A 26,616-nucleotide genomic window follows, 5' to 3' on the forward strand; every position below is an offset into this window, starting at 1 on the left:
GAATAGTGTAGCAGCCTCCTGCTCCTATTTTCTATGTTTCTTTCTAAGAGCAGGGAGATTATCAACTGTTGGTTAGGCTCCAGCTGGAGTACTGTGTACAGTTATGGTACCCACTATAGACAGGAAGTGATTGCACTGGAGAGAGTGCAGAGGATATTCACCAGGATGTTGCCTGGGCTGGATCATTCCAGCGATCAAGAGAGACTGGATAGGCTGGGGCTTTTACACTGGAGCAGAGAAGGCTGAGGGGGGCCTGATTGAGGTGGGAAGAATTATGAGGTACATAGATAGGCTGAACAAGAAGGTACTTTTCCCCTTAGTGGAGGGGTCAGTGACCAGGGGGCACAGTTTCAAGGTGTGTGGCTGGAGGTTTAGAGGAGATGCGAGCATCTTTTGCTTCTGGGGCTTGCTTTCTTCCCATCTGTATTGTCCTGCCTGTACTCACAAGACAGAGGGGAAGAAAGGAAGTCCCAGAAACAAAAGAACAGAAAGTTCCAGAAAACATGGAATGAAAAAGAGGAAAGACCCAGGAAGTCTGAAGTCATAGGGTTAAAGAACCAGAATCTGAACAAGGAACTGTTCACTGAAGTTACTGAAAGGGGCAGAGAGAGAGACTCACTGTTAAAGACAGAGATGCCACGTGAAAACTTGGAAACATTGGGTTCCGAGAAGCCAGATATCCACAGTAATCCTAAGATTGGGTACACCTTAATATAGCCTGTGGAAACCGAGTTCTGTTGGTGCAGCTGGGTACCTGGGAGATTGCGTGGAAACTTAAATGCACATGGTGTTCTAGGGCAAAGGAATACAGAAATGAGAGGTTGAAATCCTGGATGTGGATCCTTGGTGATGGCATATGAGAGAAAGCGCTGTTTGAGAGAAGACTCCAAGTGTGTCCTTTGACAGTGGAGTTTGGAGACCCTCGTGTAGAAGACAGAGTTCCAGTGAGACCAGTTAACTCTGAGTGTGACAAGAATTTGGGTGGATTTCACAAGAAATCCATGGAAGTTGCTTTGGGTGGCATCTGTCACTTGGTTTCAGAGTATGCTGCGTCTGGCCATATTCTGTCTGTTGTCATGTGAGAGTACCTTTAAGAAATGTGTGTTTGTCAAATAGCTTCAGTGATGTCAGAGTGTGGGTGAAGCTGGGCTGTCTGCTTTTACTTTCGCTTTGAACAAAAGCTGGCGTGTGTCTGTGAGTTTTAGTTTCGTTTTCAGAGTGGAGAGCTGCAGTGAAAGCCAGCAGATGTGCATGGATATCTCTACAAGTTCAAGAGTATTCATTTGGCTGATTTCAAAGTGATAACTGCTCTCAGTAGAGAATTTAAACCTGATCTCTGTGTTAAAGAGGGTATTTGTCTTATGGATGTTGGGAGGAAAGATTAAGGGTTACTTATAGAGTACTGTATTCTTTAGGGGTAGAATTTTAGTTGATGGTTGCCAAGATGTTTACTGTGTGTGTTTAAAAATATTAATGGGTTCACTGAATAAACATTGCTCTTTGTTTAAAAATACTTTTAGCTCTCTGTTGCACCACACCTGTAAAGTGGGCCCTTGTGCTCCTCGTAACCAAAATCTATTCAAATATATGGGTCAGGTGAACTCCATGATACACTTTGGGGTTCTCTAAACCCTGACCCGTAATACTGTTGATTTAAATGGAGTGTTTACTTAGTATAGGGGCATTTACTTTGAGTACAAGGTAATTTAAAAAAAACTTTTGTCATCCTTATGCATCTGTATATATCTGCAAAGTTTTAGCTGGGGGTGAAGGAGTTGTGTAATGCAGTTTTTTCCTTGTTTAATAAATGTTCCATTCTTTTGTTCAAAGTTCACAAGCAGTCACCATGACTCTGTTCAATAGCAGCCCCCCCATGCTTTTAAACAAAAAATTCACAAGATAGGATGCATCAAGCTCGGTTCCACACTGAGATATGACTGGGATACTTACAAGTGGGCAGCACCATAGCATTGTGGATAGCACAATTGCTTCACAGCTTCAAGGTCCCAGGTTCGATTCTGGCTTGGGTCACTGTCTGTGCGGAGTCTGCACATCCTCCCCGTGTGTGCGTGGGTTTCCTCCAGGTGCTCCGGTTTCCTCCCACAGTCCAAAGATGTGCAGGTTAGGTGGATTGGGCATGATAAATTGCCCTTAGTGTCCAAAATTGCCCTTAGTGTTGGGTGGGGTTACTGGGTTATGGGGATAGAGTGGAGTTGTCGACCTTGGGTAGGTGCTCTTTCCAAGAGCCGGTGCAGACTCGATGGGCCGAATGGCCTCCTTCTGCACTGTAAATTCTATGAAAATTCTATAAGTCTTTATATATCTGTATAGGTATAGATGGGGTGAAAGAGTCCAGTATTGTATTTAATCTTTTCTTGCTTGATAAATATTGTTTTTTAAAAAAGGTTAATCTGATAGTCTTGTGACTCTGTTCAACCACATCTGTAAACACACGTTGTCATCTCCTGAGTGGGAAAGTTGTACCAAACCAGGGAAATTTTATAAGTTAAAATTAAGTTTTACAGAGAGAGAACAGGGAGAAAAGAAATTTGATGTCCGTGTGTTGTTGAAGGTGGCCTGACAAAGGTCAATGATGTACAAGGTTATAGATGTGTACTGTGAAAGGAGGTTATGGATTGGTGTCCAGAAAGGATAGGACAATCAAAACAGCATTGAATAATACTGTTGCATGTAACTAGGAAACGTATCAATTTTCACAGAGAGGGATTGAGAATAAAGTATTAAAAAGTTGAAACAGATATTTTACAATTTGATTAATGTCTGGACAGTCAAGTACACTACAGTCAAAACTGTATCCACATGGGTGGATTCAAAGGGCAGCATGGTAGCACAGTGGTTAGCACTGTTGCTTCACAGCTCCAGGGTCCCAGGTTCGCTTCCCAGTTTGGGTCACTGTCTGTGCGGAGTTTACACGTTCTCCCTGTGTCTGCTTGGTTTCCTCCGGGAGCTCCGGTTTCCTCCAACAGTCCAAAGTCCAAAGATGTATGGGTGAGGTTGATTGTTCATACTAAATTGCCCCTCAGTGTCCAAAAGTTAGGTAGGGTTGATGGATTGATGGGATGGGGTGGAGGTGTGTGCTTAGGTAGGGTGCTCTTTCAGGGGCCAGTGTAGACTCGATGGGCCGAATGGCCTCCTTCTGCACTGTAAATACTCTCATGGAAGTGTACCTTTAAAAAATGGGTATTTATCAAATAGTTGCAGTGATGTCATTGTGTGGGTGTAGATCGGTTGTGTCTCTGGCTTTTACTTTCGTTTTGAGCTGGAAGCTGTTTGTGGCTTTGTGTTTTACTTTCGTTTTGGGCAGTTGAAAGCTGAATTCAGACAAGGAAGGTTCATTTTGTCTCTCTCACTGTATCTTAAAAGGTGTCCAGACCACTTGATAATTTAAAAGTGATAACTGTCTTGTGTAAAGAATTTATACCTGCTGCATTGTTAAAAAGGGTGATTGGCTTATGGATGTTGTTAGGAAAGTTATTAAGGGTTACATATAGAGTACCTGTGGGGGGTAGTTGTGCTTGTAGTTGATAAAATGTTTACTGTGTGTTTATAAAATGTTATCTGAATTCATAGAATAAACATTGTTTTGTTTAAAAAATACTTAAGGTCTCTGTTGCATCACACCTGGAAAGTAGGCCCTTGTGCTCCACATAACCAAAATCTAGTAAACGTTGTAGGTCAGGTAAACTCTATGATGTATTTTGGAGTTTTCTAAACCCTGGCCCAAAACAATTCTATGACTTAAACAAATTTGGCAGAGGGGTGGGAGCAAAGCAAAGGTGAATTAACTGAAGGAGAACTAGAGAGTTGGGCCAGTAAGACCCCGAGGAAGAGCAGGCAGGGTGTGGTTGCTGATCAAAGAGGGTCTGATGGTTGAAGTACATTTGTTTCAATGCGAGAAGTATAACAGGTAAGGCAGAGGAACTTAGAGCTTGAAACTATGATGTTGTTGCCATTACAGAGACTTGGTTAAGTGAAGCACAGAATTCGCAGCTTAACATTCCAGGATACAGATGTTTCAGGCGGGATGGAGCGGGATGTAAGAAGGGTGGAGGAGTTGCACTACTGGTTGAGGAGAGTATTACAGCTGTACTGCAGGCAGACACCTCGGAGGGCTCATTCGGCAAGGCTATATGGGTAAAGATCAGGAATATGGAGGGTGTAGTCACAATGTTGGGGTTTACTACAGGCCTCCCAAGCCAATGGGAGATAGAGGAACAGATATGTTGGCAAATTTTGGCAAGGTGAAAAAGTAAGACGGTTGTTGAGGTGGGTGATTTTAACTTCCCCAATATTGACTGGGACTCATTTAGTGCTCGGTGGATTGATGGGGCAGAGTTTGTAAGGAGCATCCAGGAGGGCTTCTTGAAACAATATGTAGAGAGTCCAACTAGGGAAGGGGCAGTACTGGGCCTGATATAGGGGAATGAGTCCAGTCAGGTGGTAGAGGTTTCAATAGGGGAGCAGTTCAGGAACAGTGACCACAATTCAGTAAGTTTTAAAGTGATGGTGGACAAGGATAAGAGTGGTCCTAGGGTGAATGTGTTAAATTGGGGGAAGGCTAATTACAATAATATTAGGCAGGAACTGAAGAATGTAGATTGGGGGCAGATGTTTGAGGGCAAATGAACATCTGGCATGTGAAGGCTTTCAAGTGTAAGTTGATAGGAATTCAGGATCGTCACGTTCCTGTAACGATGAAGGATAAGTATGGCAAGTTTCGGGAACCTTGGATAACGATAGATATTGTAGGTCTCGTCAAAAAGAAAAAGGAGGCATTTGTCAGGGCTAGTAGGCGGGGAACAAAAGAAGCAAATGTGGAATCCAAGGAAAGTAGGAAGAAACTTAAGCAAGGAGTCAGGAGGGCTAAAAGGGGTCACGATAGGTCATTGGCCAGCAGGTTTAAGGAAAATTCCAAGGATTTTTACACATATGTAAATAGCAAGAGGGTAGCCAGGGTTGGCCCATTCAAGAACAGAGGAGGGAATTTATGTGTGGAGCCAGAGGAAATAGGCGATGTATTAAATGAGTACTTTGCGTCAAGATTCACCAAAGAGAAGGACTTGGTGGATGATCAGTCTGGAGAAGGGTGTGTAGATAGTTTGGGTCATGTTGAGATCAAAAAGGATGAGGTATTGGAGGTCTTGAAAAACATTAAGGTAGACAAGTCCCCAGGGCCTGATGGGATATATCCCAGAATACTGAGAGAGGCAAGGGAGGAAATTGCTGAGGCTATGAGAGAAATCTTTGTATCCTCACCGGCTGCAGGGATTGGAGTATAGTCAATGTTATTCCTTATTTTATGAAGGGTAGTAAGGATAATCCAGGTAATTACAGGACGGTGAGCCTTACATTATTGGTGGGAAATTAATGGAGAGGATTCTTCGTGACAGGACCTGCGCTCACTTGGAAATAAGTAGACGTATTAGCGAGAGGCAACATGGTTTTGTGAAGGGGAGGTCGTGTCTCACTGACCTGATCGTGTTTTTCGAGGAAGTGACCAATTGATTGATGAGGGTAGGGCAATGGATGTTGTCTCCATGGACTTCAGTAAGGCCTTTGACAGGTTCCCTCATGGCAGACTGGTACAGAAGGTGAAGTTGCACGGGATCAGAGGTGAACTGGCAAGATGATGGCAGGATGGTACGTTGCCTTCCTGGTGTCAGGTTCAAGGATGTCTCTGAACGAACAGAGGACATCCTGAAGGGGGAAAGTGAACAGCCAGAGGTCGTAGTACACGTAGGTATTAACGACATGGGCAGGAAGAGTGATAAGGTTCTGCAGAAGGGGTTTAGGGAGTTCGGCAGTAAGCTAAAAAGCAGGACCTCTCAGGTTGTAATCTCGGGATTACACCCTGAGCCACGTGCCAGTGAGGCTAGAAATAGGAGGATAGTGCAGCTAAATACGTGGCTAAACTGGTGGTGTAGGAGGGAGGGTTTCAGATTTCTGGACCATTGGGATCTCTTCCGGGTCAGGTGGGACCTGTACAAGAAGGACAGGTTGCACCAAAACTGGAGAGTCACCAATATGCTGGCTAGGACATTTGCTAAAATCACTCAGGAGAATTTAAACTAGTCTGGCAGAGGGGTGGAAACCAGAGCATTAGCTTAGAAGGTGTAATAAATGAAGGGGAAATAGAGGACCAAAATAAGAGAACAACATCACCCTCAGGAACAGCAAAAAAGGGCTAGGATCTAAATATCCAAGGATATGTGTCCTATTGAAAGGACAGGCAAATGGGCAAAGGGGGCGGGGTTGCATTATTAGTAAGGAATGAAGTCAAATCGATAGCAAGGAGCGATATAGGATGAGAAGGCATCGAATTTCTGGATAGAGTTGAGGAATCGTAAAGGTAAAAAGACCCCGACGGGAGTTATGTACAGGCCCCCGAGCAGTAGTCAGGATGTGGGGCAGAAAATAAAGCAGGAGATAGAAAAGACATGTAAAAAAGGCAATATTTCAATAATCATGGGGGACTTCAATATGCAGGTGGACTGGGAAAATCAGGTTGCAAGTGGATCCCAAGAAAAGGAATTTGTGGAATGTCTATGAGATGGGTTTTTTTGAGCAGCTTGTGACAGAGCCTACTAGGGAACAGACAATTCTGGATTTGGTGATGTGTAATAGAACATAGAACATAGAACAATACAGCACAGTACAGGCCCTTCGGCCCACGATGTTGCACCGAAACAAAAGCCATCCAACCTACACTATGCCATTATCATCCATATGTTTATCCAATAAACTTTTAAATGCCCTCAATGTTGGCGAGTTCACCACTGTAGCAGGTAGGGCATTCCACGGCCTCACTACTCTTTGCGTAAAGAACCTACCTCTGACCTCTGTCCTATATCTATTACCCCTCAGTTTACAGTTGTCCCCTCGTGCCAGCCATATCCATCCGCGGGAGAAGGCTCTCACTGTCCACCCTATCCAACCCCCTGATCATTTTGTATGCCTCTATTAAGTCTCCTCTTAACCTTCTTCTCTCCAACGAAAACAACCTCAAGTCCATCAGCCTTTCCTCATAAGATTTTCCCTCCATACCAGGCAACATCCTGGTAAATCTCCTCTGCACCCGCTCCAAAGCCTCCACGTCCTTCCTATAATGCGGTGACCAGAACTGTACGCAATACTCCAAATGCGGCCGTACCAGAGTTCTGTACAGCTGCAACATGACCTCCCGACTCCGGAACTCAATCCCTCTACCAATAAAGGCCAACACTCCATAGGCCTTCTTCACAACCCTATCAACCTGGGTGGCAACTTTCAGGGATCTATGTACATGGACACCTAGATCCCTCTGCTCATCCACACTTTCAAGAACTTTACCATTAGCCAAATATTCCGCATTCCTGTTATTCCTTCCAAAGTGAATCACCTCACACTTCTCTACATTAAACTCCATTTGCCACCTCTCGGCCCAGCTCTGCAACTTATCTATATCCCTCTGTAATCTGCTACATCCTTCCACACTATCGACAACACCACCGACTTTAGTATCGTCTGCAAATTTACTCACCCACCCTTCTGCGCCTTCCTCTAGGTCATTGATAAAAATGACAAACAGCAACGGCCCCAGAACAGATCCTTGTGGTACTCCACTTGTGACTGTACTCCATTCTGAACATTTCCCATCAACCACCACCCTCTGTCTTCTTTCAGCTAGCCAATTTCTGATCCACATCTCTAAATCACCCTCAATCCCCAGCCTACGTATTTTTTGCAATAGCCTACCGTGGGGAACCTTATCAAACGCTTTGATGAAATCCATATACACCACATCAACTGCTCTACCCTCGTCTACCTGTTCAGTCACCTTCTCAAAGAACTCAATAAGGTTTGTGAGGCATGACCTACCCTTCACAAAGCCATGCTGACTATCCCTGATCATATTATTCCTATCTAGATGATTATAAATCTTGTCTCTTATAATCCCCTCCAAGACTTTACCCACTACAGACGTGAGGCTCACCGGCCTCATGAGGCAGACTTGATTAGGGAACTTCAAGTGAAGGAACCCTTAGGGAGCAGTGACTACAATATGATAGAATTTACCCTGCAGTTTGAGAGGGAGAAGCTGGAATCAGATGTAACGGTATTACTATTAAATAAGGGTAACTACAAAGGCATGAGGGTGGAGCTGGCCAAAGTTGATTGGCGAAGGAGCCTAACAGGGAAGACAGTGGAACAGCAGGAGTTTTTGGGTGTTATTAGGGAGGCACAACAGAAATTCATCCCAAGGAGGAGGAAACATGTTAAGGGGAGAAGGTATCCATGGCTGACGAGGGATGTCGAGGACAGCATAAAAGCAAAAGAAAAAGCATACAAAGTGGCGAGGATTTGTGGGAAGCCAGAGGCTTGGGAAGCCTTAAAAAGTGAGCAGAAGACAACTAAAAATGCAAAAAGGGGGGAGAAGATGAAGTATGAGTGCAAGCTAGCTAGTAATATGAAGGAAGATAGGAAGAGTTTTTTCAATATATACAAGGTATATACAGAGGCAAAAATAGACATTGGACCACTGGAAAATGTGGCTGGAGAAGTAATAATAGGAAACAAAGAAATGGCAGACAAACTGAACAGTTACTTTGCATCAGTCTTCACTGTGGAAGACACCAGTGGGATGCCTGAGCTCCAGGAGAACCAGGGGGCAGAGGTGAGTGCAGTGACCATCACTAAGGTGAAGGGTCTGGGGAAACTGGAAGGTCTGAAAGTGGATAAGTCACCTGGACCGGATGGACTACACCCCAGGGTTCGAAAAGAGATAGCTGAGGAGATTGTGGAGGCATTAGTGATGATTTTTCAGGAATCACTGGAGGCAGGAAGGGTTCCAGAGGACTGTAAAGTGGCTGATGTAACACCAGTGTTTAAGAAGGGAGGGAGGCAGAAGACGGGAAATTATAGGTCGGTTAGCCTGACTTCGGTCATTGGTAAGATTTTAGAGTCATTATTAAAGATGAGATTGCGGAGTACTTGGAAGTGCACGGTGAAATAGGACTGAGTCAGCACGGCTTCGTCAAGTGGAGGTCATGTCTGATAAATCTGTTAGGGTTCTTTGAGGAGGTAACAAGGAAGTTAGACAAAGGAGAACCAGTGGACGTGATTTATTTAGATTTCCAGAAGGCCTTTGACAAGGTGCCGCATAGGAGACTGTTAAATAAGTTAAGAGCCCATGGTGTTCAGGGTAAGATCCTGGCATGGATAGAGGATTGGCTGACTGGCAGAAGGCAGAGAGTGGGGCTAAAGGGGTCTTTTTCAGGATGGCAGCCGGTAACTAGTGGTGTGCCTCAGGGGTCAGTGCTGGGACCACAACTTTTCACAATATGCATTAATGATCTGGAAGAAGGAACTGAAGGCACCTTGCTAAGTTTGCAAATGATACAAAGATCTGCAGAGGGACAGGTACTATTGAGGAAACAGGCGAGCTGGACAGGCTACGAGAGTGGGCAAATAAGTGGCAGATGGAATACAATGTGGAAAAGTGTGAGGTTATGCACTGTGGAAGGAAAATGGAGGCACAGACTATTTTCTAATTGGAGCGATATTTAGGAAATCAGAAGCACAAAGGGACTTGGGAGTCCTTGTTCACGATTTTCTTGAGGTTAATGTGCAGGTTCAGTCAGCAGTTAGGAAGGCAAATGGAATGTTAGCATTCATGTCGAGAGGGCTGGAATACAAGAGCGGGATGTACTTCTGAGGCTGTATAAGGCTCTGGTCAGACCCCATTTGGAGTATTGTGAGCTGTTTGGGTCCCGTATCTAAGGAAGGATGTGCTGGCCTTGGAAAGGATCCAGAAGAGGTTCACAAGAATGGCCCCGGGAATGAAGAGCTTGTCGTACGAGGAACGGTTGAGTACTCTGGATCTGTACTCATTGGAGTTTAGAAGGATGAGGGGGGACCTTCTTGAAACTTACAGGAAACTGCAAGGCCTGGATAGACTGGTTGATTCTCTTAAGGTTAATGTGCAGGTTCAGTCGGCAGTTAAGAAGGCTAATGCAGTGTTAGTCTTCATGTCGAGAGGGCTAGAATACAAGACCAGGGATGTACTTCTGAGGCTGTATAAGGCTCTGGTCAGACCCCATTTGGAGTATTTGTGAGCAGTTTTGGGCCTCATATCTAAGGAAGGATGTGCTGGCCTTGGGAAGGGTCCAGAGGAGATTCACAAGAATGATCCCTGGAATGAAGAACTTGTCATATGAGGAACGGTTGAGGACTCTGGGTCTGTACTCGGAGTTTAGAAGGATGAGGGGGGATCTTATTGAAACTTACAGGATACTGCGAGGCCTGGATAGAGTGGACGTGGAGAGGATGTTTTCACTTGTAGGAAAAACTAGAACCAGAGGACACAATCTCAGACTAAAGGGACGATCCTTTAAAACAGAGATGAGGAGGAATTTCTTCAGCCAGAGGGTGGTGAATCTGTGGAACTCTTTGTCGCAGAAGGCTGTGGAGGCCAAATCACTGAGTATCTTTAAGACAGAGATAGATAGGTTCTTGAGTAATAAGAGGATTAGGGGTTATGGGGAGAAGGCAGGAGAATGGGGATGAGAAAATATCAGCCATGATTGAATGGCGGAGCAGACTCGATGGGCCGAGTGGCCTAATTCTGCTCTATGGTCTTATGGTCTTATTTGTGTAGAACTGGCTCGGTCATAGAAGATAGAGGGTAGCAGCGGAAGGGTGTGTTTCTCAATGGAGGGCTGTGACTATGGTGTTCCTCAGAGATCAGTGCTGGGACCTTTGCTGTTTGTAGTATATATAAATGATTTGGAGGAAAATGTGACTGGTTTGACTAGAAAGTTTGCGGACATCACAAAGGTTGGTGGAATTGTGGATAGCGATGAGGACTGTCAGAAGATACAGCAGGATATAGATCGGTTGGAGACTTGGGCGGAGAGATGGCAGATGGAGTTTAATCCGGACAAATGTGAGGTAATGCATTTTGGAAGGTCTAATACAGATAGGAAATATACAGTAAATGGCAGAACACTGAAGAGTATTGATAGGCAGAGGGATCTGGGTGTACAGGTGCACAAGTCAAGAAGGCATACAGCATGCTTGGCTTCATCGGCCGGGGCATTGAGTTTAAAAAGTGGCAAGTCATGTTGCAGCTTTAATAATAATAATCTTTATTGTCACAAGTAGGCTGTGGTAAACCACTGTGTTCTGATATTAGGGGTTGTATAGTAGAACCTGCACGATAGGTTCACCTGGGCCACTGCATGCTAGCTCCGCCCAGGAGCCGGGTTATAAATATGCATGGCCTTCAGCTTGCAGCCATTTTGCCAGCTGCTGTGGGAGGCCACACACCTGATACTAATTGTTGTGTTGGGTGCTCCTGATCCGTGGAACACATACAGGCCACCAACACTTAAAATAGTGCAACACTATTTTATTAAGTTAGAAACTGTTGAACATACTTTCACTGTGGGTTACACGATGTTAGATTAAACTAAAGACCTATGCCTGTCCTAACCAGTCTATGCACTCAGCACATGGTGAAGATCTGTGCTGTAAGCTGTAAGCTCTGTCCTTCTGAGAGGCTGCATCCCGAAAGAGCGGGAACTCTGATGCCCCCTGTCGATATATTAAGTGTGCTCTAACTGGTGATTGGCTGCGGTGTTGTGTGTGTTGATTGGTCCCACTGTGTGTCCATCAGTGTGTGTGTCTGCACCATGAGAACTAAGCTATTTACATGGGAAGGTGCCTGGTGCAGAGAAGCAGTATGCAACAAGAGTAACGAGAGCAACACTATATACAAACCAGGGAGACGATCAAACAAAGCAACAAAACAATTCAGAGAGTCCATAAGTTCGAAAAGTTCATAAAGTTAGTCTCTGAGGTGGGCGCCAAATTCTGGTTGACCGCCTCAAGCGTGGATCGAGAGCCGCCGGTTCAGGAGCAGGCTGGACTGCATCAAAGTCAGGGGGAGGCAGAGTGACAGGGAGCTCTGCACAGTCCATGGCAGGGTCAGCAGGAGGGTGAGGCGACAGTGGAGGATCACGTGGCGAGCGTGGAACGAGACGAAGGGCATGTCGATTGCGGCGCAGAATAGAGCCATCCGGTAGACGAACCAGGAACAAGCGGGGGGCCACCTGCCGAAGGAAAACAGCGGTCGCAGACCAACCACCATCCGGAAGATGGACGCGGCCATTGTCGTCTGGAGCCAGAGCAGGGAGATCAGCTGCATGGGAGTCATGACCCGCCTTGTGCTGTGCACGAGACAGCTGCATACGGCGAAGGACCGGAACATGGTCGAGGTCTGGGACATGGATGGACGGCACCGTCGTTCTCAGGGTGCGACCTATGAGTAACTGGCCTGGCGACAGGCCAGTGGACAGCGGGGCAGAGCGATAGGCCAGCAAGGCAAGGTAGAAATCGGACCCAGCATCGGCAGCCTTGCAGAGGAGCCGTTTGATGATATGTACTCCCATCTCCACTTTGCCGTTGGATTGGGGGTACAGGGGACTGGACGTCACATGGGCAAAATTGTACCGCCTGGCAAAGTTGGACCATTCTTGGCTGGCAAAGCAGGGGATATTGTCCAACATAACCGTGAGTGGGATGCCGTGTCGAGCAAAGGTTTCTTTACATGCACGAATGACTGCAGACGAGGTGAGGTCGTGCAACCGTATCACCTCCGGGTAATTCGAATAGTCCACGATCAGGACATAGTCTCTACCCAGCGTGTGGAACAGGTCGATGCCCACCTTGGTCCATGGTGACATGACCAACTCATGGGGCTGCAGAGTCGCACGTGGTTGGGCCGGCTGGAACCGCTGACAAGTGGGGGAGTTGAGCACTGTGTTGGCTATGTCCTCATTAATGCCGGGCCAGTACACTGCCTCTCGGGCCCGTCGGCGGCACTTTTCCACGCCAAGGTGGCCCTCGTGTAGTAGTTCCAGGACAAGCTGGCGCATGCTATGCGGGATGACAATGCGGTCCAGTTTTAGAAGAACCCCGTCTACTACCGCCAGATCATCTCTGACATTATAGAATTGAGGGCATTGGCCCTTGAGCCACCCGTCCGTTAGGTGGCGCATGACACGCTGTAGCAAGGGGTCAGCCGCCGTCTCACGGCGAATTTGGACGAGGCGTTTATCCGAGGCAGGTAGATTGGAGGCTGCGAATGCCACACGGGCGTCAACCTGGCAGCCAAATCCCGCTGGGTCACATGGAGTGTTGACTGACCTGGAGAGAGCGTCAGCAATGATGAGGTCTTTGCCCGGGTTGTATACCAGCTGGAAGTCGTATCGCTGGAGCTTGAGAAGAATACGCTGGAGGCGAGGCGTCATGTCGTTCAAGTCTTTCTGTATTATATTGACCAGCGGGTGATGGTCGGTCTCGACGGTGAATTGAGGAAGTCCGTAGACATAATCGTGAAACTTAACCACACCGGTCAGAAGGCCCAGGCACTCCTTTTCTATCTGCGCGTAGCGCTGCGCCGTGGGGGTCATCGCATGTGACGCATATGCAACGGGGGCCCATGATGAGGCCTCATCACGTTGAAGGAGCACTTCCCCAATGCCGGATTGACTGGCATCGGTCGAAATTTTGGTCTCCTTTGCTGGATCAAAAAAAGCTTAGACCGGGGCCGTGGTCAGTTTTGTCTTGAGTTCTCTCCATTCGCGCTCGTGGGCAGGGAGCCATTGGAAGTCTGCCGTCTTCCTGACCAGGTTGCTGAGAGCCGTGGTATGAGAGGCGAGGTTAGTGATGAATTTCCCTAAAAAATTGACCATGCCCAGAAATCGGAGGACCGCCTTCTTGTCCTCTGGTGTTTTCAAAGCTGTGATGGCAGCTACCTTGTCCGCATCCGGCTGCACACCCAACTGGGAGATGTGGTCCCCGAGGAACTTGAGTTCCGTCTGACCAAAAGAGCATTTGGCCCTGTTGAGGCGGAGGCCATGCTCATGTATACGTCTGAATACGCGCTGGAGGCGACTAACATGCTCCTGCGGGGTGGTGGACCAAATGATTAGGTCATCGACATAGACGCGAACACCTTCAATACCTTCCATCATTTGTTCCATAATCCTATGAAACACATCCTGTTGTAACAATATCTGCCAAAGGGGGTGTTAAATGTACAGAGGTTCCTGCTGGATTTATCGAGCTGGATTTGCCAGAATCCTTTTGAGGCGTTGAGTTTGGGAAAGAGCTTGGAACGAGCCATCTCACATGTGAGCTCTTCGCGCTTGGGAATTGGATAGTGCCCTCTCATAATATTGCGATTGAGATCCTTGGGATCAATGCAAATTCTCAATTCGCCGGAAGGCTTTTTTACACATACCATGGTGCTGACCCAGTCGGTCGGTTCCGTGACTTTGGAAATCACTCCTTGGTTCTAGAGGTCCTGCAGCTGCTGCTTGAGGCGGTCCTTAAGGGGTGCTGGGACCCTGCGAGGTGCGTGCACCACAGGTGTGGCAATCGGTTTTAATAAAATCTTGTAGGTGTACGGGAGAGTGCCCATGCCCTCGAAGACATCGTGGTACTGGTTGATCATGGCGTCGAACTGCGCCCTGAAGTCGGTGTCCTGAAAGGCAGTCGCGTCAGCAGGAGAGAGAGAGTGAACTCTCTGAACTAGGTTCAACAGCTTGTATGCCTGCGTGCCAAGCAGGGAGGCTTTCGAGGAGCCCGCGATTTCAAAGGGAAGGATGGCTTTGCGTGATCTGTGCGTCACTTCAAGTTGGCATGAGCCGCTGGCAGCAATGGCATTGCCATTATAATCTAATAGCTGGCAGGCTGATGGCAGGATGGCTGGTTTGACACGAAGGCTTTGGAGGTCAGACCGTGCAATGAGATTGGCGGAGGCACCAGTGTCCAGGCGGAATCGTATTTGGGACCGGTTGACCGTAAGGGTGGCACACCACTCATCGTCCGGATCGATGCTGTATACCGATAGAGGCTGGCTTCTTTGCTTCGGGGACACCCTGTTTTTTGTAACGATACCGACTCGAAAAGGCCCCTTTGGGTCTTCGGTGTCAATATCGGGTAGCAGGTCCGAACCGGGCTCGGTGACCGTGGGTTGAATGGCCCGGACATTCCTGCGAGGCGGGCTTGAGCGACAAGAGTTGGCAGGTTGAGCTGATCTGCAAAAAGCAGCATAGTGGCCAAGTTTGCCACATCTCTGGCATCGTCGGGATTTGGCAGGGCATTGCTGCTTTAAGTGGGCGGAGCCACAGTCGCCGCACGTTGTAGCGTCAGTACATTCGCTGCACCACCGCGCATGCGCGGTGCGGTCGTACGTGTGCGCCTGCGCAGTACGTTCGTCAATGTCACCGTCCCCTTGTTCGGTGCGCACAAGCGCGGGAGTCAACGAAAAGCGCGCAAAATGGCCACCCTCAGCCAGGCTGAGGCCCTGGAGTTGCTCGATTGCTTGGACCCGTTCTGCCTCGTGGGGACCTTGCCGCGCCGTTTCAGCCGCTTGGATGTGGGAATACCGACTAATGGCATGTTCATGTAGCACGCAGGTCTCGATGGCAATCGCTAGGGTGAGCTGCTTTACCTTGAGGAGCTGCTGGCGTAGGGGGGCCGACTGAACACCGAAAACGATCTGGTCGCGTATCATGGAGTCGGAGGTGGGCCCGTAATTGCAGGACTGCGCAAGGATACGGAGGTGGGTGAGAAAGGACTGGAAAGGTTCATCCTTACCCTGCAAACGCTGTTGGAATACATAGCGCTCGAAACTTTCATTCACCTCGATGTTGCAGTGAGTGTTAAACTTGAGGAGGACCGTCTTGAATTTTCATTTATCTTCACCATCAGCAAAGGTGAGAGAATTGAAAATGTGGATGGCATGTTCCCCGGCCATGGATAGGAAGAGAGTGATCTTCCTGGTGTCTGAGGCAGCTTCCCGGTCTGTGGCTTCAAGGTAGAGCTGGAAGCGTTGTTTGCATATCTTCCAGTTGGACCCTAGGTTACCGGTGATGCGGAGCTGCGGCGGCGGGCGGACGCTGTCCATTTTGCAGGATGGCTGTGTGCTGGTGGAAGGCAGATCACTTGCAGGTAGGTCTAAGAAGTTGTAACATCCCTCAACTCTTCACAGTGGAAGACACAAATAACATGCCAGTGACTGATGGAAATGAGGCTATGACAGGTGAGGACCTTGAGAGGATTGATATCACCAAGAAGGTAGTGATGGGCAAGCTAATGGGGATAAAGGTAGACAAGTCTCCTGGCCCTGATAGAATGCATCCCAGAGTGCTAAAAGAGATGGCTAGGGAAATTGCAAATGCACCAGTGATAATTTACCAAAATTCACTAGACTCTGGGGTGGTCCCGGCGGATTGGAAATTAGCAAACGTGACACCACTGTTTAAAAAAGGAGGTAGGCAGAAAGAGGGTAATTATAGGCCAGTGAGCTTAACTTCGGTAGTGGGGAAGATGCTGGAATCTATCATCAAGAAAGAAATCGCGAGGCATCTGGATGGAAATTGTCCCATTGGGCAGACGCAGCATGGGTTCATAAAGGGCTGGTCATGCCTAACTAATTTAGTGGAATTTTTTGAGGACATTACCAGTGCAGTAGATAACGGGGAGCCAATGGATGTGGTATATCAAGATTTCCAGAAAGCCTTTGACAAGGTGCTACACAAAAGGTTGCTGCATAAGATAAAGATGCATGGCATTAAGGGGAAAGTAGTAGCATTGATAGAGGATTGGTTAATTAATAGAAAGCATGGAGTGGGGATTAATGGATGTTTCTCTGGTTGGCAATCAGTAGCTAGTGGTGTCCCTCAGGGATCAGTGTTGGGCCCACAATTGTTCACAATTTACATAGATGATTTGGAGTTGGGGACCAAGGGCAAGTGTCCAAGTTGCAGACGACACTAAGATAAGTGGTCAAGCAAAAAGTGCAGAGGATACTGGAAGTCTGCAGAGGGATTTGGATAGGCTAAGTGAACTGGCTAGGGTCTGGCAGATGGAATACAATGTTGACAAATGTGAGGTTATTCATTTTGGTAGGAATAACAGCAAAAGGGATTATTATTTAAATGATAAAATATTAAAACATGATGCTGTGCAGAGAGACCTGGGTATGCTAGTGCATGAGTCGCAAAAAGTTGGTTTACAGGTGCAACAGGTGATTAAGAAGGCAAATGGAATTTTGTCCTTCATTGCTAGAGGGATGGAGTTTAAGACTAGGGAGGTTATGCTGCAATTGTATAAGGTGTTAGTGAGGCCACACCTGGAGTATTGTGTTCAGTTTTGGTCTCCTTACCTGAGAAAGGACGTACTGTCACTGGAGGGTGTGCAGAGGAGATTCACTAGGTTAATCCCAGAGCTGAAGGGGTTGGATTACGAGGAGAGGTTGAGCAGACTGGGACTGTACTCGTTGGAATTTCGAAGGATGAGGGGAGATCTTATAGAAACATATAAAATTATGAAGGGAATAGATAGGATAGATGCCGGCAGGTTGTTTCCACTGATGGGGGAAAGCAGAAAGGACTTCCAGCACTGGCTAGCTTGTTTTGAAGCGTATATCAACACGGCGCCGACCCCTGTTCCAGAGGCTCAGAAGATTCAAATATTGTATTCCAGACTCAGCTCCAAAGTCTTCCCGCTGATCCAGGATGCTCCCAATTACGCTGCTGCCATGACTCGACTCAAAGAAAATTATGAGCAGAAGACGAACACTCTCTTCGCCAGATACGTACTCAACTACCTGTTGAGGCAATCGAGGATCGATCCTCCTTCCCCCTTTGCCAATCTAACTCCAGGAGCAGACGGTACAGCACCCAGGATAAGGCCTTCATCAGGTCCGAGGTCCAGCGGGTGCTTCGGGAGGGAGTCATCGAGGCCAGCAACAGCCCCTGGAGAGCTCAAGTGGTAGTGGTTAAGTCTGGGGAGAAAAGCCGAATGGTCGTGGACTACAGCCAGACCATCAACAGGTACACGCAGCTCGACGCGTACCCCCTCCCACGCATATCTGACATGGTTAACCAGATTGCACAGTACCGGGTCTACTCAACGGTGGACCTGAAATCCGCTTACCACCAGCTCCCCATCCGTAAATTGGACCGGCCATACACCGCCATCGAGGCAGACGGCCGGCTATATCACTTCCTTAGGGTCCCCTTCGGCGTCACCAATGGGGTTTTGGTCTTCCAAAGGGAGATGGACCGAATGGTCGACCGGCTTGCGGGCCACATTTCCATATCTAGACAATGTGACCATCTGCGGCCATGATCAGCAGGACCGCCACTCTCCTCAATCTCACGTATAACAAGAAGTGTGTGTTCCGTACAAACCGCTTAGCCATCCTCGGCTACTTAGTCCAGAACGGAGTTCTGGGACCCGATCCCGAATGCATATGCCCCCGCATGGAGCTCCCCCTCCCCCACTGCCCCAAGGCCCTCAAATGCTGCTTGGGGTTCTTCTCGTATTACGCAGTGGGTCCCAAACTATGCGGACAAGGCCCGCCCACTCATACAGTCCACTCATTTCCCCCTGACGCCCGAGGCCCAACAGGCTTTTGTCCGGATCAGAGCTGATATTGCCAAAGCTGGAATGCACGATCTAGACGAAACACTTCCTTTCCAAGTAGAAAGCGACGCATCGGACGTCGCCCTTGCCGCCACCCTCAACCAGGCAGGCAGGCCCGTGGCATTCTTTTCCCGCACCCTCCATGCCTCTGAAATTCGGGACTCATCCGTCGAAAAGGAGGCCCAGGCTATCGTTGAGGCTGTGCGACATTGGAGGCATTACCTGGCCGGCAGGAGATTCACTCTCCTTACTGACCAACGGTCGGTAGCCTTCATGTTCAACAACACAAGATCAAAAATGATAAATTCTGGCGGTGGAGAATTGAGCTCTCCACCTATAATTACGAGATTAAGTATCGCCCTGGCAAACGCAACGAGCCCCCAGACGCCCTATCCCGAGATACATGTGCCAGCGCACAGGTAGACCGACTCCGGGCCCTGCACGACAGCCTTAGTCACCCAGGTGTCACTCGGTTGTACCATTTCGTTAAGGCACGAAATTTGCCCTTCTCCGTCGAGGAAGTAAGGACAATCACCACGGACAGCAAGGTCTGTGCGGAGCACAAGCCGCACTTCTACCGGCCGGACTGCGCGCACATGGTGAAGGCCTCCCGCCCCTTTGAACGCCTCAGAGTGGATTTCAAAGGCTCCTCCCCTCCTCCGATCGACACACATATTTCCTCAGTGTGATCGATGAATACTCCCGGTTTCCCTTCACCATCCCATGCCCAGACATGACAGGGGATCCTCATTCATGAGAGATGAGCTACGCCAGTTCCTGCTCAGCAGGGGTATCGCCTCCAGCAGAACGACGAGCTACAACCCCCGGGGAAACGGACAGGGAGAAAGGGAGAATGGGACAGTATGGAGGGCCGTCCAGCTGGCCCTACGGTCCAGAATTCTCCCGGCCTCCCACTGGCAAGAGGTCCTCCCTGATGCACTACATTCTATTCGCTCATTACTCTGCACTGCTACTAACAGTACACCGCATGAACGTCTTTTTGCCTTCCCCAGGAACTCCGGCGTATCGCCCCCAAATTGGCTCACAGCTCCGGGAACCGTGCTTCTCCGTAAGCATGTGTGGCTCCACAAGGCAGATCCGTTGGTGGAAAGGGTGCACCTGCTCCACGCAAACCCACAGTCCGCCTACGTGGCGTTCCCCGACGGCCGCCAGGATACCGTCTCCCTCAGGGACCTGGCACCAGCAGGTTCCACCCCCACACAACCCCCGTCGCCCCCGGTGCCACTCTCCCCTCCCCCGCCGCCCCCATCACCCCACCTAGGACCGTCCGTCCTCCCCCTGCCCACCCCCGTTGATGAAGAGGAATTTGGCACGCTCCCGGAGTCAACTTCGACCACGACAGCACCAACATCGCCGACTCCACTTCGTCGATCTCAAAGGACCATAAAGGCGCCGGACCGGCTGAACCTCTGACCAGCCCACCGGATGACCAGAGACATTTTTTTACTGTTCTGTAAATATTCAATATTGCTAATTGTATATAGTTATCCACCACCCCCGCCGGACTCAATTTTAAAAGGGGGTGAATGTGGTAATCCACTGTGTTCCTATATTAAGGGTTGTACGGTAGAACCTGCACTACAGGTTCACCTGGGCCCCTGCATGCTAGCTCCGCCCAGGAGCCGGGTTATAAATATGCGTGGCCTCCAGCTCACAGCCATTTCGCCAGCTGCTGTGGGAGGCCACACATCTGATACTAATAAAGCCTCAGTTTGGATTCAACTTCGTCTCCAGTCAATTCCATCGTGCCTCATAGGCTTACATTAACACTGCAATGAAGTTATTGTGAAAAGCCTCCAGTCACCACATTCCGGCACCTGTTCGGGTACACTGAGGGAGAATTCAGAATGTCCAAATTACCTAACAGCACGTCTTTCGGGACTTGTGGGTGGAAACCGGCACACCCGGAGGAAACCCACGCAGACACGGGGAGAACGTGCAGACTCTGCACAGACAGTGACCCAAGCAGGAATTGAACCTGGAACCCTGGCACTGTGAGGCAACAGGGCTAACCATTGTGCTACCGTTGGTTCTTGTTGTTATTGAAATAAATATGGTGGAGCAGGTTTTGGCGAGAAGCTGATGCATAGTTAATAACAATATCTTAAAATTGCTGTTTCAGTTAGCTTCATGAAAACTGCATTTCACGGTCCGCCTCACTGATGTGGAAAGTGTCATGATATTCAGGTAAACATCATACACATACATACATACATACTGATGGACAGATCAACGGACCAATCAACACACACAACACAACAGCCAATCACAGGCAAGAGCATACACAGTACAAAACAGGGAACACGACACTTCCTGGGCACTCGAGCAGGAGACGGCTCAGGGCACAGAGCTCATTACAAGCCACTCAGACATCCACCATGTGCTGAGTGCCACTACAGGATAGAATTAGGAATAGGTCCACAGAATCAAGGGTTATGATCGAACCTCAGTAAACAGTTTACCAGTGTAAATAGATGTTTGAAATAAAACTGCGTTGTACCATTCGCAACCGTGTTGGTTCGTCTGTGTAGCAGAGTACCCAACACTTCAGAAAGAATGGTGTGAAGTTGTTCTATTTGCAGAATAAATACAAACTAAACTTGGCATTAAAATAAATTTTCATAGTTGCAAATGCAAGAATCTTTTAAAAGATGTAATAACAGTCAAAAACTGCCATGCAAGACCTCTGGCTTGAAAATTAACTATTTAAAGTGTGGAATTAACAACAAACAAAACAAAATTGTATTATTTCAGCTATTATTTCTTGACGATTTTTAAATACAAAAAGTAACATTTTTTAAAAATGTACTTTTCCTTGGTCTCTTTTCTTTCCCCTCTAAATCCAATATTTATTTTTCTCTATCTGATTTGAAATCAAATTCACCCAGTTACAAATAGTAACTATAATATACTGTATAATTGTAATATAATTATCGAACCTGAGTTAGGCCGCACTTGGAGTATAGTGTTCAATTCTGGTCACCACACTACCAGAAGGATGTGGAGGCTTTGGAGAGGGTGCAGAAGAGATTTACCAGGATGTTGCCTGGTATGGAGGGTGTAGCCAATGACATTAGGGCTTCCAGTCCCACATGACCCCCAATACATACTGCCACATTCACCCCTTGTCAAAAATGAACCCGGCGGGGTGATGCTTCGTATGGTGGTAAGGGTTTACACGGCTGGTCCTGGGAGGATAGAACAGTTACATGGTAGTACAGTATTGGACAGTATCGTCCTGTTACAACTATTTACAGAGGGTATAGGAAAAACAAAATGTTCATTGGACAGTCCATCTTTGTTTTACATCGACGCCACGAGTCGGTCGGGCGGTCTGGTCGTCCGTGTTGATCGCCTCGGCCCCGGCGGTGGTGGTGGTGCTTGTACCAGTGTTGTCGCCTCCGGGAGCCGCACGGTTTCAGCTGTCGGTGCAAAGGGGAGGGGGACTGATCCTCCTGGGAAGGGGGCGGTTGCGGGGTGCGGCGGTGGCAGGAAGGGGGGCGGTTGGGTTGATGGTGTCGGGGGGGTGTGCGTGGTGCCCGCACGTGCTTTCGGAGCAGGATGGGTCCTGGGGCCGCCAGCCAGGTCGGCAGCGACGTTCCAGAGGAGGACCTCCTAGGGAAGACAAGGAGACGCTCGTGAGGCGTTTGATTAGTGCTTGTACATAATAACGACCGGATGGAATGGAGAGCGTCCGGGAGGACCTCCTGCCACCGTGAAACTGGGAGATACCTGGACCGTAGGGCCAGTAGGACGGCCTTCCAGACCGTGCCGTTCTCCCTTTCTACTTGCCCGTTCCCCCGGGGGTTGTAGCTGGTCGTCCTGCTTGAAGCTATGCCCTTGCTGAGCAGGAACTGGCGCAGCTCGTCACTCATGAAAGAGGACCCCCTGTCGCTGTGGACGTATGCGGGGTAACCGATCAGCGTGAAGATGCTGTTCAGGGCTTTAATGACTGTGGCCGCGGTCATGTCGGAGCAGGGAATGGCAAAAGGGAAGCGGGAGTATTCGTCCACTACATTAAGGAAATACGCATTGCGGTCGGTGGAGGGGAGGGGCCCTTTGAAATCGAGACTGAGGCGTTCAAAGGGGCGGGAAGCCTTAATCAGGTGCGCTCCATCTGGCCTGAAAAAATGCGGTTTGCATTCTGCGCAGATGTGGCAGTCCCTTGTGACTGTACGGACCTCCTCTAAAGAGTATGGGAGATTGCGGGACTTGATGAAGTGGTAAAACCAAGTGACCCCCGGGTGGCAGAGGTCCTCGTGGAGGGCTTGGAGGCGGTCAATTTGTGCGTTGGCACATGTGCCGCGGGATAGGGCATTGGACGGCTCGTTCAGCTTTCTGGGCCGGTACAAGATCTCATAGTTGAAGGTGGAGAGCTCGATCCTCCACCTTAAGATCTTGTCATTTTTAATCTTGCCCCGCTGTGCATTATCGAACATGAAGGCTACTGACCGTTGGTCAGTGAGGAGAGTGAATCTCCTGCCGGCCAGGTCATGCCTCCAATGTCGCACAGCTTCCACTATGGCTTGGGCTTCCTTTTCCACTGAGGAGTGGCGGATTTCTGAGGCGTGGAGGGTTCGGGGAAAGAAGGCCACGGGTCTGCCCGCTTGGTTAAGGGTAGCCGCTAGAGCTACGTCGGAGGCGTCGCTCTCGACCTGGAAGGGGAGGGACTCGTCGATGGCGCGCATTGTGGCCTTTGCGCTGTCCGCTTTGATGCGGCTGAAGGCCTGGCAAGCCTCTGTCGTCAGAGGGAAGGTCGTGGTCTGTATTAGGGGGCGGGCCTTGACTGCATACTGGGGGACCCACTGGGCGTAGTATGAAAAAAAACCCAGGCAGCGTTTTAGGGCTTTTCAGCAGTGCGGGATGGGGAATTCCATGAGGGGGCGCATACGTTCGGGGTCGGGGCCTATTATCCCATTGCGCACTATGTAGCCCAGAATGGCTAGCCGATCGGTGCTAAAAACGCACTTGTCCTCGTTGTACGTGAGGTTCAAGGCTTTGGCGGTCTGGAGGAATTTTTGGAGGTTGGCGTCGTGGTTCTGCTGATCGTGGCCGCAGATGGTTACATTGTCGAGGTACGGGAACGTGGCCCGTAACCCATGTTGATCAACCATTCGGTCCATCTCCCGTTGGAAGACCGAGACCCCGTTTGTGACGCCAAAAGGGACCCGTAGGAAATGGTATAATCGCCCGTCTGCCTCGAAGGCTGTGTACTTGCGGTCACTTGGGCGGATGGGGAGCTGATGGTAGGCGGACTTGAGGTCCACGGTGGAGAAGACTTTATATTGGGCAATCTGATTGACCATGTCGGATATGCGGGGGAGAGGGTACGCGTCTAGTTGTGTGTACCTGTTGATGGTCTGGCTATAGTCAATGACCATCCTTTGTTTCTCCCCTGTCTTCACTACTACCACCTGCGCTCTCCAGGGACTATTGCTGGCCTGGATTATGCCCTCCTTTAGTAGCCGCTGGACTTCGGACCGAATGAAGGTCCGGTCCTGGGCGCTGTACTGTCTGCTCCTAGTGGCGACGGGTTTGCAATCCGGGGTGAGGTTCGCAAACAAGGACGGGGGTTGCACCTTGAGGGTGGCGAGGCCGCAGATAGTGAGTGGGGGTATGGGGCCGCCGAATTTAAACGTAAGGCTCTGTAGGTTACATTGGAAATCTAAGCCCAGCAAGGTGGGGGCACAGAGTTGGGGAAGGACGTTAAGTTTGTAGTTTTTGAATTCCCTCCCCTGTACCGTTAGGGTAACTATGCAGAATCCCTGGATCTGTACGGAGTGGGATCCTGCAGCTAGGCAAATCTTTTGTGCGCTGGGGTAGGTAGTTAAGGAACAGCGTCTTACCGTGTCGGGATGTATAAAACTTTCCGTGCTCCCGGAGTCGACTAGGCATGGCGTCTCGTGGCCGTTAATTAGGACCGTTGTCGTCGTCGTCTGGAGAGTCCGGGGCCGAGCCTGATCGAGCGGAACCGAAGCGAGCCGTGGTTGTAGTAGTGGGGTGGAGTCCGTTGTTGCCGTCCAAGATGGCATCGGGGATGGACAAAATGGCCGCCCCCATACATCGCACGTGGCTGAGGGGTCGCAAGATGGCGTCGGGGGTGGACAAAATGGCCGCCCCCATGCGTCGTACAGGTCGGGGGCGGTCCAAGATGGCGGCGCCCCTCCTCCCCTCGTGGTGGTCGGGACCCAAAATGGCGGCGTCTGCGGGTCGCACAACGGCGCCCCTCCTCCCCTCGTGGTGGTCGGGACCCAAAATGGCGGCGCAGCGGGTCGCACATGGTGTGCTGGGGGATCTGGGGAGCGCTAGGACCGCACGGAGTTCCTGCACTGCGAGCGCCAGGGCCGCGGGCGCTAGGACCTCGCGGAGTTCCTTCACTGCGAGTGCCAGGGCCGCGGGCGCTAGGACCGCGCGGAGCTCCCTCGCCGGGGACAGCGGTGGTCGGGGCCCAGGTCGGCGGCGCCGGCGGGTCAGTCGTGGGGCCGCGAGCGCTGGGACCGTGCGGAGCTCCCTCGCCGGGGACAGCGGTGGTCGGGGTCCAGGTAGGATGCGCCGGCGGGTCAGGCGTGGGGCGCGGGACGGGGGTGAGGGTGGCGTTCGGGACGCGAAAAACCCCTTCCTCTCCGTGGAGAGTGTTGGCCGGCACCCAAATTGGGAGCGCCGGCGGCGGGTCGTACATGGACTGCGGGGAGTGGGGTTGGGGAGCGTAGGCGGCGTGCAGGGCTCCCAGTTCTCCCGGGGCCGCGGTGGTCGGGACCCAAAATGGCGGCGTCTGCGGGTCGCACATGGCGTGCTGGGGGGGTTGGGAGGCATAGACTGCTTGTAGGGCTCCCTGTGGCCCCGGGACGGCGGTGACCTCGCGGGATCGGCACACCACCGCATAGTGGCCCTTTTTCCCGCAGCTTTTGCAGATGGCTGCGCGGGCCGGACAGCGTTGTCGGGGGCGCTTCGCCTGGCCGCAGAAATAACAGCGGGCGCCCCCGGTGTGACTTGTTTGGACTGCGCAAGCCTGTGGGGTGTCCGGGGGGGGGGGGGGGTAGGGGGTTTGCCGCGACGGGTACGTACGGGGCCCAATGGCCTGCCGCGCGGTCGGGGCCGTAGGCGCGGGTATTACGCGCGGCTACGTCTAGGGAGGCTGCTAGGGCCCGTGCCTCTGAGAGTCCTAACGACTCTTTTCCTAGAAGTCTTTGGCGGATTTGGGAGGATTGCATACCTGCCACAAAAGCGTAGCGCATTAACATGTCCGTATGTTCGTTTGCATTCACCGACGGGCAGCTGCAGGCTCGTCCCAAAATCAGCAGCGCGGCGTAGAACTCGTCCATCGATTCTCCGGGAGCTTGCCGTCTTGTCGTGAGCTGGTAGCGAGCGTAGATTTGGTTAACTGGGCGAACGTAGAGACTTCTCAGTGCTGTGAACGCCGTCTGGAAATCGCGGGTGTCTTCAATGAGGGTGAAAATCTCCGTGCTCACCCTCGAGTGCAGGACCTGCAGTTTTTGTGCGTCTGAGACTCGGCCGGTGGTCGATGTGATGTAGGCCTCGAAGCAAGTCTGCCAGTGTTTGAAGGCTGCTGCCGCGTTCACTGCGTGGGGGCTGATCCTCAGGCATTCTGGAATGATCCTGAGCTCCATAGTCCTTTTTAGGCACGCTTAATAAATTGTAGCGCACAAAGACTCCGTGAGACGAATAGAGTGAAGTCGATGAGGCTTTATTAAGCGTGTCTGTTCCCCAGCAGCCCGATAGTAAACTGGCCTGTGGGGGAAGGCACCGGCTTCTTATACTTCGCCTTCAGGGCGGAGCATGAGGTCAACGGCCAACAAGGACCCGGGATCTGACAGCCAATGACATTAGGGCTTCCAGTCCCACATGACCCCCAATACATACTACCACAGAGGGCATTAGCTATGAGGAGAGATTGGAGAAACTTGGTTTGTTCTCACTGGAACAACGGAGGTTGAGAGGCGACCTGATGGAAGTCTACAAGATTATGAGGGGCATGGACAGAATGGATAGTCAGAAGCTTTTTCCCATCGTGGAAGAGTCAATTCCTAGGGAGCATAGGTTTAAGGTGCGAGGGGCAAGATTTAAAGGAGA

The 26,616-nt window shown here is 50.0% G+C and overlaps 1 protein-coding gene across 1 annotated transcript in view; it reads right to left on the reverse strand.

The window, feature by feature from the left end:
- LOC140409441 (disintegrin and metalloproteinase domain-containing protein 12-like) overlaps nucleotides 1-26,616 on the reverse strand; it is a 587,674-nt gene that overhangs the window by 418,184 nt on the left and 142,874 nt on the right. The window lies entirely within an intron of this gene.

The sequence above is a fragment of the Scyliorhinus torazame genome, chromosome 3 (genome assembly GCF_047496885.1).
Source record: "Scyliorhinus torazame isolate Kashiwa2021f chromosome 3, sScyTor2.1, whole genome shotgun sequence".
Lineage (NCBI taxonomy): Eukaryota > Metazoa > Chordata > Chondrichthyes > Carcharhiniformes > Scyliorhinidae > Scyliorhinus > Scyliorhinus torazame.